The sequence below is a fragment of the Pyxicephalus adspersus genome, chromosome 1 (assembly GCF_032062135.1).
Source record: "Pyxicephalus adspersus chromosome 1, UCB_Pads_2.0, whole genome shotgun sequence".
Lineage (NCBI taxonomy): Eukaryota > Metazoa > Chordata > Amphibia > Anura > Pyxicephalidae > Pyxicephalus > Pyxicephalus adspersus.
The window spans coordinates 70,004,016-70,016,544 of NC_092858.1; the positions used below are offsets into that span (position 1 = coordinate 70,004,016).

Here is a 12,529-nt window from a genome sequence, read left to right on the forward strand (position 1 = left end):
CTTTCATAGAATCTTCCACCAACTTTCACCTTTGTACAGGAAATATGTATTCTACAGTACAGTATACATAACAGAGCAGTCATGTAATGTATAGCACATAGAATGGAGCTGGTCAGTGTAGAGTATGTAAGGTATAGCACAGCTGTATGCATTCTAAGTCTGTCAGCACCATGTAACATACAGCACAGTACAAAATGGTGATGTCAAAAGTATGTAATGTACAGTGTAAAAGAAGAGGAGAATGAAACAGTAAGGAGTATGACACATACAATAAAATATACAGATTGATGTGGTTCTAAATATGTAACCCACAGTACGGGACCCAAGCTAGCAGAGTATGTAAAGTACAACACAACACAGTAAGTTTTGTAGAAGGTGCATTTAGCAGTACATACATAATATTGTGGTTAGCGTATATAATGTACAGTACAACATACATAGTTGAGCATTCGTGAGAATATAACATACAACACTACATACAGGGTGGTGTGGTGAAAAGTATTTTGTCTTTTGTACAGCAGCAGCTCCAATCTTTCTTTGCACCACATACAGGTTTCATGCAAAACAAATTTTCCATGGACCAATAAGAGGACGAGATTCCAGCACATAAATAATAACAATATAACACATAATAAATAGAGACCATCTATTTAAGTCTATTTTTCACTATGACAAGAAAGATTTGTGTCGCCTTTGTGCAATTTTGTTCGGCCAATCACAAAAGCTGGCTCTTTTCTCTGGTCATTTTGTTCATCCAATCGCACAAGATGGCCTACATGATTGGCTCAATTAAATGACAGGAGAGGACTGTCCGCGGTTGGGTACACCTGCTGGACAAGACACAAGCATAGTTCTTCTGTTTCCCAGCAGTTTAACTATTCTCATAAAACAGAAACTTACACATGATGTAACACAGTTTTATTATCAAAATGTGAACCAATTTTAAAAACATTTTAAACTGTTAAATAGAACTAACATTCTGAGCTCCAACAAAGCATTTCGGGAAGAAACACCAACAATCTGCTGGATGTGGCTTACTTTTCCTCCACTCTGCATGCCAATTGGTCTGATGGTATCACCCTACTCAACAGTAAGTGCTGTGTACTTTATTTTATTTTGAACCTTTTTCTGATTTTGTTTCTTTATTTTACCTTTTTTACATGTATGTAAAACATACTATTATATAATATTTAATTCAAAAATTATAATTTAAAGTTGTTTATGTTTGAGCCCAATATTAGTATGAAATGCAAATTCCATGCACTATGCATAATAAACAACTGCCATATATTTTTCAATAAAACAATTTTTGTATCCTTTCTTTCATTTTGGTGCTACTGATCTCCTTTTCAGCTACCTCCTCCTGATAGTGCCAAGAGTGGACAATGCCTTGGTCATGTGCTAGCATGGCTGGTTATTGTCCTAACCAGTGGGTGACATCACATTTTTATCTTAAACTAAAAATATTTTATGTGTTTTCCAATCCAAAACAGGCTTCATTAGTTTTCTTAATTAAGTAGGGAAATGTTAGGACCTCTGATAGTTATTTATAGCTGTCTTTGCCAAGCGCTTGGGACAATCAATGTTCATTTGTCCTGGTGACCACTGTCAATGTAAATCCGAAATTTTGAGGTTAAATAAAAAACGTCTAAACCTGCTACGGACAACTAAGAGGGTATTTTACTTTTATAGGAAATGAAGTGAATTACTTCCATTAACCATTCCATACTCTTTCAAAAACAACAACATTAATATGTTATGAGGACACCAAACCTTGTTGGAGTAAATAAGTTGTTGGGTTCGTTAATAGTTATAAAAACAACTTGGGGAAAATGTGGCATTGTTGTTGGATTATTTACAGATTTACAAGACATCTACTTCATTTCCAGACCAGAAGGAGAGGAAGCAAGAAAGTTCATTGTGGGCTCCAAAAACAGTTAAGTGATTTATTTGAGATAAGGGGGGAAATACACAGTTTCAGATAGTTCTAAGAAAGTTTGTAAAAATATAACTTTTTCATTTGGCTGGAGAACTGTTGGGAGTCATGCTAGATAGAAGCAGCCATTGAAATAGCACAGAGGGTCAGTACAGGAGCCAGCATGATGAGGATGTTATTTTTTTAGGAATCAAAGTACAGTATGTGACCAGCTTTAGCAGCATCTACAAGTGCTATTTGTGTATGTACGCTTATCATGTTTACTTAACTAGAAATATTTAAGATGGAACAGATTGCTAGTTTAGTACAACGGCCCCCACAAGAAATGTTTGAACATGCCTTTATCAATATGCTTAAAGCAATGCCTACTTTGAAAAATAATAGTACGTTAACGTGTATTTTGCTTGTTGTAATACCAGGGAGTAAAAAGCATAAGCATCTGCAAAATTACCATTGCAACCACTATTCAATCTGCTAAAACCTGCAGTAAAGTAAAATCTGGTCTCATTTAGGAAGAAGAAATTCTTAATTTGCAAATGCAAATTAACTTAATATTTGGATGATTGGAGATGCACAGATATTTTTACTCTTTACTTACTGAAGCCCTGACAAGATGTTCTCTAGCCTCAGCTTTCAATAGTACTTGTGGAGTTGGCTGAAAATAAAGAGCCCGCATAAGCTCTTCACATAACCAGAGCTTGCCAGAATCTGTTTCCAGTGCCAGAGGAACATTTCCAGAATAAACAGTTGAAAGTTGGCATTTTTATTCACAAGGCTGTGCTTCTGTGGTGCGTACATGACGGCTTCCACTCATCCACAAGGTGCCAGAATTTGTACAAAATAGATTTGCATTAAAAATAGATTGTTAGGGTGTAGTATAGCCATATGCTTGGATATTTCAAGACAAAATTTTGATTAGAGTTCCTTCTTGAAAAAGCGTGGCAATTTATTCAGAGAATAGGAGCAAATAAAATATAAAGATGTCAAATATTGTAGCAGAAGCTCAGTGGTGGCTGGTCCCGTAAAATATCCCTTACCTAAAGGAAAGAGGAATAAATAATGAATCAATGGTCAGTCATTAGGATAATATAATCAATAATAATATCAATAAGAAGAAAAACACAGTTGGGTCTGATGTACTGATTGCCATTCTAGTTATGAGCATAAACCATCTCTAAAGCATTAATAATTATATAATACATGGTAGAATAACTAGCAGCTGGAAGAAATGTCCCATTGCTTAGATAAGGTAGCTGCATTTGTTTTATTTTTTCCAGTTTTTTCAGCTCACATGAAGTAACAAGGACAAGCATTTGCCATGATTGACAGGTATTTTCTGTACTTGCCAAAATGTTCTGCAACTCAAAACTAATACAACCACCACATGGTTAGCTACAATATATATAATTGTTTATTTTTATGTTGAATTACCAGTTTTGGTTCTCATCTGCCTATTACTATAAAACGTCTCTAGGACAACATATTACATAAACATAGCAGTGTTACTTAGCTGCTTAAAAAACTGTCCTTAATATAAAAAAATACAGTATGTACCCCCTGCTATATGTCTTATAATCTTTTTTTTTAACCTGCAGCAAATAATTCCAATACCACGAACTAGATGACCGCATATCCACAGATATATAGCTAGGAAAGAACTTAATAAATTTGTATTTCAGTCTGTCATTCATTTTGTGTGCCTGACTACCTGTCACCTGTAAATCTAACCCTGCAATAAATCTGGTTCTTACAGGATCCTGCAAAATGTTCTCACCTTATCTTAAACATTAAATGCTGAGTCAGGTACACATATAATACAATTATTTTATATACAATATAACTTATTGGTATCATATGATATCATAATATCAGTATTCTCTTTCTAAATCAGCATGTAAAACTATTTTTCGGAAGACCCTTAAGTTCTGTGCCAAAATTCATGTTGATTATAGACTTCCACAGCCTAAGGTAAAATTTAATTCACAAGTGGTCGAGATACAACAGTGACTCCTCATATATTGGAGGCTCAGTCCAAGGTATCAATTAGAAACATGCAAGTCTGCCTGGATGCATCATGCAAGTCTAGTTATCTTCTGAGATACTATGATGTGCTGATGCTTCCAAATGTTGATAGCAAACAGCTACAAATTCTACAAAAAAATTACCATACTACATTATTATAAACATAATTTATTCTAGCACATCCCCCCAATATACCCCTATTTGTTTTGTTCCAGGTCCTGGAAAGTATACTGCATATAGTAAAATTATCATTCATATTGTGTTTAGAGGGGGTAAATGAGGGTTGTATGAGTTGGAACTTCTTAACAGCGGTTTTAAAATGCATGCATACACTGAAGCTTTAAATAACTAGCTAAGTTTGAACATTGTTTCTATATACAGTTTTTTTCCACCGCCACATAGCATAACCCCTCTATAATTTTGAATTTATGAATTTCCACATCCCCAGAATGATACCTAATATTGCAGATGAATTCTGAAAATGTGATGCGCTAGCATGATGGCTGATTGCACTCTGAGTTTGTCTACTTACGCAATGCTAAATATATTTTACAGATGTTGGTTTCAAAATCCTGAAGTTTTGCATTGTGTACATCAACTTGATCTATCAGAAGAAATCCTGGTTTATTGCACACTGTAATTATAACCCAGTAGGATTTATAGTATGAAACACATATTATTGTGTGGTAGGTCACTTTTCCCTGCTGGGAGTTATGTTAAAAGACAAAAGCAAATAGTACACAGACGAAAAATAGATTAATGAATGCAAAAGGTAATTACCTCCTTGCAGAGTTGAAGAAATACAGTAATATGAATCACAGTGTGCTTACACTATTGTAACAAAAATTTATTCCTAGGTTTGGTTGCTTGATCAGTCCAGTCATATGTGTTGAAATATAGAGAAGGAGACCTTTTTTCTAATTTATTCACGTGCTAATAAATGGATGATTACTGTAGAATATTCATTCACACAAATGTCAAAGACAGGGATAGATAAATGAATAGATAGAGAGATAGCTATATGGTTATGAGTTTATATGTTTATATTTATGTACATAGGATAGAAAAATACAATAATTTTTCAGCAACCACTATAGTTAAACTTAAACCAAAAAGATATAAAATGTATGGGTAATGGGAAAGAGTTTAAAACCAAGGCCCTCAATCTAAAAATGAACATTTTGGACATTTGGACATTTTAAGCTGAGCAATAATCCATGTACATATTTATTAAAGCCTCTCTCCAGGCTCCTCGTCCAATAAATATTCTCTCACCTCCTTCTAACCTATCTTTCAATGAAAGAAACTACCAATCACAAATACACAAATCAAGTTATATTCCAGCCACCCGAGCCTTCTCTCTATCTCCAGAGTAGGACAGTCCCTAAGCAATAAAGATCTTTGCATACCTAAAACAATGGCGAATGAATGGGAAGGAGAAATGTGATAGACTTCAGAGATAGACTTTAAAACACCCTAAAAAGTGTTTTAGTGCTGTACTGTGTTCTAACTACCTAGTTACCAGTACCCCTATTATTACCCTATTACCCCTATTATTACATGGATTTTTTTTTTCATTTTTTGCCTACAAACCTGCTTTCTTGAACTATCATCTAAAATTGTAATTACACAACATACTAGATTTCACTGTAAATATAAACAACTGAACACATAAAATAGACATAACATTGTCCTCAGTAATCAAAGCACCTTGGGATTATGGAGAATAGAACAATAAAGCATTATCCAGTGTTAGAAATAAGAAAATGGAAAATAGGCATCACTACGACAAAAATGTCCCTAAAATATGCCAATAAAAATGCCAGTCAAAATTGAATATTACTTATGAGTAGACTGTCCTAATGGTTGTCTATGAATATCTGATATGCCAGTTATAATGACAGGGCAATGAATCATGACATTGATTATATTCAGAAAGCTTAAAATGCCAGTGCATTGTTTAGCACAATATAATATTTACATGAAAAATACCCGAACAGCTGAAGGGAGTCAAAATTACATATCCGTGACAGCAGTAACATGCAAAACAAAAAAAATACATCCCTAACATTGCATTTCAACAATGTTAAATAAATTCCACTGGTCACATGACCAGGGTCACAAAAGTCATTTTCATATCATCACATTTAATTAGTTGAAGCACTTTTTATAACAAAAAATCTTTATAATTTTTTTTTTTTTTTTAGCTTTTTTCAATTCTTGCAGCCACTTTCTGTCACACTGCACGCAATAGCTGGCATTTCCTAGGGCAGGGCTCCTGATGATGAAAACAGACAATATCATGTTGGATCCTGTCTGACAATAAAGGATCACAAATAGAAAAGGAAGTGCTAAAACACCAACTTCATGCCAGGTAATATTTTAATAAAGGTTTTTAAAATTTTGTAAAATACTTTTAAAATAACATTAAAAATGTGAAGCCAATATTAAATTTCAATGATTCAGTTTTTGCATTCTTGAACAAAAAATGTTCCAATGCTCTCAATGCGTAGAATAGTCTTCTAATGATATTACATGCATATGAAAATAATGGTATTTCTAACTGGAATCTACAAAGAGAGGAAATAGATGGTGTCCACAGTTTGGTTAGGATGAATTTTTTTCTAAGTAACTAAGATCGTATGAACATGAGCTGCTAATAAATTCTGTAAAGAAACCATTGGCCTCCTTACATTACATTGCTTTGATAGGTGTGTTAAACTTTTGAAAGTGCATGAAAGGTTTTTGGATACCTTTTGATATTCGACCATCAAAACTGCACATGGTTAAGAAATCACATCCTCCTCTTAATCTCATATATTTCCGTGTTTTAGACCTCTAAAAATGTTTTAATATTTGCTGACAGTGATCCAAAGCTCTTTGCAGAAAGAAGCCTGCCATGACTCCCTTTGTGCTTTACTGCATTTCCTGAAAAAAGAAATATAAACTTTTCAGAATTTGCAAGGTGATGTTAATCACGATCTGTTATTGGTCAATCCCTCCTAAAATACTTTCTATATTAGGGGGTTTAATGATAAAAGTTAGGAAAATTCAAAATTTAGAGTTGTCACCAAAACCGGAATAGAGAAGAAATATCCCAAAGGTGACACTGGCTGCATTTTTTTTTTCTTTTACATACTTTATGTGAAACTTTTTGCTAAAGTTTTTGCATTAGATCCACTTTAAAGTAATTCTGCCATTAAAAATGTCTACACTGTATACACACCAATCCCTATACTTGCCTGATTTGATGCAAAAAATGTGTGAACTTACTTAAATTCACTTTGTATTAAAACCTCACTTTTCCCAGTTTTTTATTGCATAGTAAGAAAACAAGCCTTCCGTGAGGCACTACCTATATCTAATGATTGGTTGATGGGACTGTAAGCATAGCACTGTGGGATGTTAATGTGAGAACCTTGCACATTGTACACAACCTTGAAATGGAGAGTGTAGGGAGAGTCTCCAGGTAGCATGGTTCTATCAAATCATGCAAATAAAGATACAAGATGATAGTTTATGCTTTTAGCTTTTTGTTTTAATATGGAATATTTTTCATGATGATTTCATTTAAGATGTTTTATCTGCATGTCTTGCTGTTATGCTATTTTAACTCAGTCAAGTATCATGGTGTTGGATAAATCACTTTTAAAGATCTATGATTTCCCTTTCCATAGTGGATGCTTGGAATAAAGAGATTTATAAATCTGCCTATGGTTGTTTACAAAATTAAATTATTGCTGATTATCATATACTGTCTCTGCAGCCGGACCTATAGCATGGCAGTAGGGACATATCTATTATTTAATGTTTATGGATATAAACTCCAAGTTAGGAGGACTGCCCTATTGTTACTGCACAATCCTTAGTGACTCAGAAGAGTATAATGTGAACATATTATACTTTATAATTATTAATTCACCCGTATATACTAAGGTGACTGTATAGATTAATTGTGTATAAACATTCTATGGTGGAGAAGTCCATGTGGTCTGTTTTTAAATGTTTTCACCCAAGTTCACTGAACTTTTTAGCCAAAATTTTCACATTTTGGTTGGGTTCAAATGGAGAAATGTATAATTTTTAAAATTCTCTAATGAAATCCAATGTGAAAAATGTTTACAGGCTGGGTAAACATTGGGGAACATTGAGTGAACATGTCTGTAAATAGATCCCCAAATGATTTAAATTACATTGATTAATCCATCATTAGGAAATGATGCTGACTGCCAATAATGAATATCCACAGTTTAGTGGATATGTTGACTTCACAAATGAAAATTAAGGATCACAATCTCTATGAACAAGCCGGTTTGTAAAGCACATATTACCTGTGGCTTGTTTAGGTCTGTTCACTCTGCTACACGTATGTCAACACTTTTATTATTGGCTCAGTTTGTAAATCATTTTGTATTTTGCACATAATCTACACTATTCCAAACATAATGTAACCTAGTATTCTAAATGAAGGGTAGCTGTAAAAGCAATTTATGTCCGAATGAGTTAGTTGTCTGTTTTGCTTTTTGGAATCTTGCTCTTGTTTTCTTTTTTGTCTACATAAACGCAACCCTAATTCTTCTGTGCTTTTAGCTCTGAACATACAGCGATAGGATTGCCCCCCCCCCCATTTTCACATTTCAATCCAGTTGCACATAGAAATATTGCAATTTTAAATTGTGAACACTCAATATGCTTTGTAAATATTGCTAAAGTTTTGTAGGGTATAGAGGCTAGTAGTTTCCCTCTTTTTCAAAAAAGTCTTGGTATATAAGTAATTTTCTTCTGAATACTCCAGGTTCGTCCTGAAATCTAAGAATCTATTGGTAGATTAATTAGCCTCAAACCAAACTTTCAGTAATGTATGAGTGTGTTCTTTACTCCTATAGCTGCTTAGCAGTAGAGACTTATGCAAATGGTTATAATACTTCTAGCACAAAAATTAGGAAAACACTTATATTAGAACATAAACACTTCAATAACATTTCTACATCATATTGTGCTATGTGCTCTACACCAATTACATACAAGATGGGGTTTTGACACTACATGCTGGATTTATGACATTGAAGATCAAGTGATAACCTTTGCATTCATCCCAGTGAGACAGACAAAATGACATTTATTGAACTGATGTAAGTAGGAGAATTGTGTATGTTTTGCAATAATAGTGAAATATTCTGTGTGTAGGTGACATTTAAATGTGCAGATTTCAAAATGAGAAAATACAACTGTTATGACACAACAACACCATATAAACAGTCAGTTGCGAAGTAAACATTTATTTTTATGTCATTATAACTGGCATTTATTTATATATATATACTGCTCAAACAGTTGGCCTGATTTATTAAAGCTCTCCAAGACTGGAGAAGATACACTTTCATCGGTGAACCTGGATGATCCAGTAAACTTGAAATGTCATTCTTTTGCTATTTGTTAGCAAATGTTTTCAATTCTGGGCCAGAACCATTCCAGGTTGGCTGGATCACCCAGGTTCACTGCTGAAAGTGTACCTTCTCCAGCCCTGGAGAGCTTTAGTAAATCAGGCCCAATGAAGGAAAAACTCAATAAACATGGTATACCACAAACTCAGTCTTCTGGGGTATCAGTCTGTCCAGTTAGGAATTGATTATGAAATAATTTCACCTTGTTTAGATGCAAATGAAAGCAAAAATTGGAGGATAGGAGCTGCAAAAGAAAGTCAACCCCCAAAGAGGGTATGGTATCTCCACAAACCATTTCTCTCTCCTTACCCTAACTCATTAGTCTTGCATTTTGCTAGTACCACTAGTGGGTCACTACTGGTACTGTTCAGTAGCATAAGGTGGTACCTGCAGCCCAGATTACAAGGTAGTCAAGATCCTCCAAGATAGAAAAACCCTTAGTGCTATCACAATGAGATGCGCTCTGTCCCCCATCACTGTCTCAATATGGAGCAGATATCAGAAGGGCCTTCACACAAATAGAGCTGGAGAGGACTGTAGAAGTGCAAGATAATATTAGCATTTTTTGTGTCTTTGTGCAAAGAAGAACAGGAAGAACACGCCAAAATGACCTCCATCAAGCTGCTCATGTGCATCTTTTTAACCAAACTGTCATAAACAAACCTCATGAGGTTAACATGTGGGCCTGACATCCTGAAGTGGGACCAGTGCTCAGACTGGCACCATCCATTGGCATTTTTCAGAAAACACCAAGGCCGCATACACATGTGCAATTATTGTTGTTGGAAACGTCTTTCCAACGACTAAGGACTGCTCAATGCATGAAAGATGCTGTACATACAGCACCATTCTGCTCTGTGGAGAGGGGAGGGGGGGAAAGACGGAGCGGCACCCTGCTGGGCGCTCTCCCCCTTCCTTTGCATTAGGATCGTTTGTCATCCATCATCCTTGGATCCCCCAGGACGGTCATTCGGACGATGAACGATGGATGCTGTACACACGCCAGATTCTCGTCCGATATCAGCCCTGAGCCGAATGATATGTACCATTGGACATGTGTACATATCATTATACTGGTCCAGTAAGGAGTTTCTCCTGGAGAAGGATCATATCTGACCTTGTGTGGCCAGAATGTGTAGGCAGTTCCTGGATGATGAAGACATTGATTCCATAATATACATAATATAATATACCCATAATATACAGATCATTTTTTTTTCATTGTCAGCTCTTTGTGTAAATTTGTTCTCAATAAATTACACATTGTATATCAAAATATGACAAGGTCTTGGATGGAGTGTATATAGTACCCAGGCAAAGGTTGCGGGTTAAGGGCTCGAAGAAACTTTGTAATAGTTTGCCAAAGTTGGCCTTTTAAAAACCCAGTTTTAATGGTCCTGTCTTTCCAAGAAAGCATTGCAAGGAACCCTTGGCCACCTGGTCCATGACCAGGTCTTAGCTCGTACTTAGAAAGGCAATAGGTGCTCTATTAGAGATTCAGTAGCAGACTGCAGGTAGCTCAGTAGCTTCCTAAAACTTGAAGGGAAAGAAGTACAAGAGGAAAACATTGCAGAATAAGCTATCAATTTTATTTATGCAAAAAGGGACTTTGGTTGTATTGTATTTTTAGATAGTGAGGTCCCCCCTTGCTGATTCCTGCAACTCTACTTCTGACATGTATAATATAATATTCAAAGCTAGTACAGTTTAGGCAGGACAGAGCTAATCAAAACTTGTGTTGTGACTTTAGATGTAGGCTTATGGACATTGTGAGGCTTGCCCTGGTTCATTTGCCTGCAGAAGGTACCGCATAAACTAGTGGTGATACTAGTTGGCATTTTAAGGTTAGAAAATTGATTTCATAACATGTCCCTTCTACAATTGTATACCTTTTTTATACATCTTGTCATAACTTTGTTATATAAACCAGCTAGATATTTATGTTCGCTGACCCTTTTAAAAAGATTTACTAGAAAATTGGCAATATTTTTATACCTGTGGCAAGAAAACCATCAATGACACCGCAATGTTTGCTTTAATAACTTGGATAACAGCCTGTAAAACTAAAGGAATGGTGGAAAAAAAGAAAACCTTGCAAGGGCAGGAATCAAGGACAATAAGTAATAAAACCCATCTGCTGACCTATATCAATTTTCTTTGTGAGAAAATACTAAACTATTACTGTCAGTGACAGAACACATTTCCTCACAGAATCCATTTTCTTTTGTCTTACTTAATGTTAATAATACCATTTACCAATTGCCACACGCTGCAGATCAATGTTTACTTGCCTTTCCTCCGTAGAATCCCCAATTCCTTTTTTCCTTCCTGCTTCGGAAATATTACATTTCAAAGGAGCTGTTGGGAACTTGGGAAGCCTAAGCTGTTTGGACCAACCTCAATCACAAGCAGTGGAAATGCCTGCTGGGTTGTAGCTGTCCTTGTAGTCCTAGTTCAAAGTTGAATCCCTGGATACTCTGCATCGGTTTCTGTTTAGTTTCCAACATCTGATAAGCTGAAATGTGCAGATTGCTGATATGTTCTGTCTTGGCCAAGAGTTAATGTTATTCTATGTTTATAGATAAATATGTGTATGAATATCATTCTGTGCATGATCCAAAGAATGTTTTGTTTGTAATATATATATACCGGTAAATATATATATATATATATATATATATATATATATATATATAAATATATATATATAAATAAAATACAGTCACTTCTAAAACAGGAGTATATGTCGGGGTTGACTGAATTAGTAGAGGTTGTTCACTTTACAAAGAGTATGTTCATGCTGCACAAATAATGCTGACAAATGTAATGTGTTCACTAAATCATTAGTGAGTTAGAAAGAAAAAAGAAATAGAATGTTTGCTTTTGTTGAAATTGTTAACACATTATAGGGCATTTAAAGTAAATACAGGTTCCCCATTTAATTTGCTAAATGAACATTCTCTACTCCTTTTTTTCAATCGACTCAATTTTCTTTTTCTTTTTAACTGTACATTTTTAATCTTGAAACTCCAATCAGTATGGATTACTTTCCTCTTAGCACAGTGAAGGTTTATGTTTGCTTTGTGAAGAGCAGCCATTCTCAACCAGGGTTTTGAGGAACTCCCCA

The 12,529-nt window shown here is 35.0% G+C and overlaps 1 long non-coding RNA gene across 1 annotated transcript in view; it reads right to left on the reverse strand.

Moving 5' to 3' along the window:
- Window positions 1-901: 901 nt before the first annotated feature.
- Window positions 902-12,529, reverse strand: part of LOC140332347 (uncharacterized) — a 23,416-nt gene continuing 11,788 nt past the window's right edge. Inside the window, exon 2 of the long non-coding RNA XR_011921108.1 lies at window positions 902-2,973. This is a non-coding gene — a long non-coding RNA (uncharacterized lncRNA). The remainder of the gene's footprint in view (window positions 2,974-12,529) is intronic.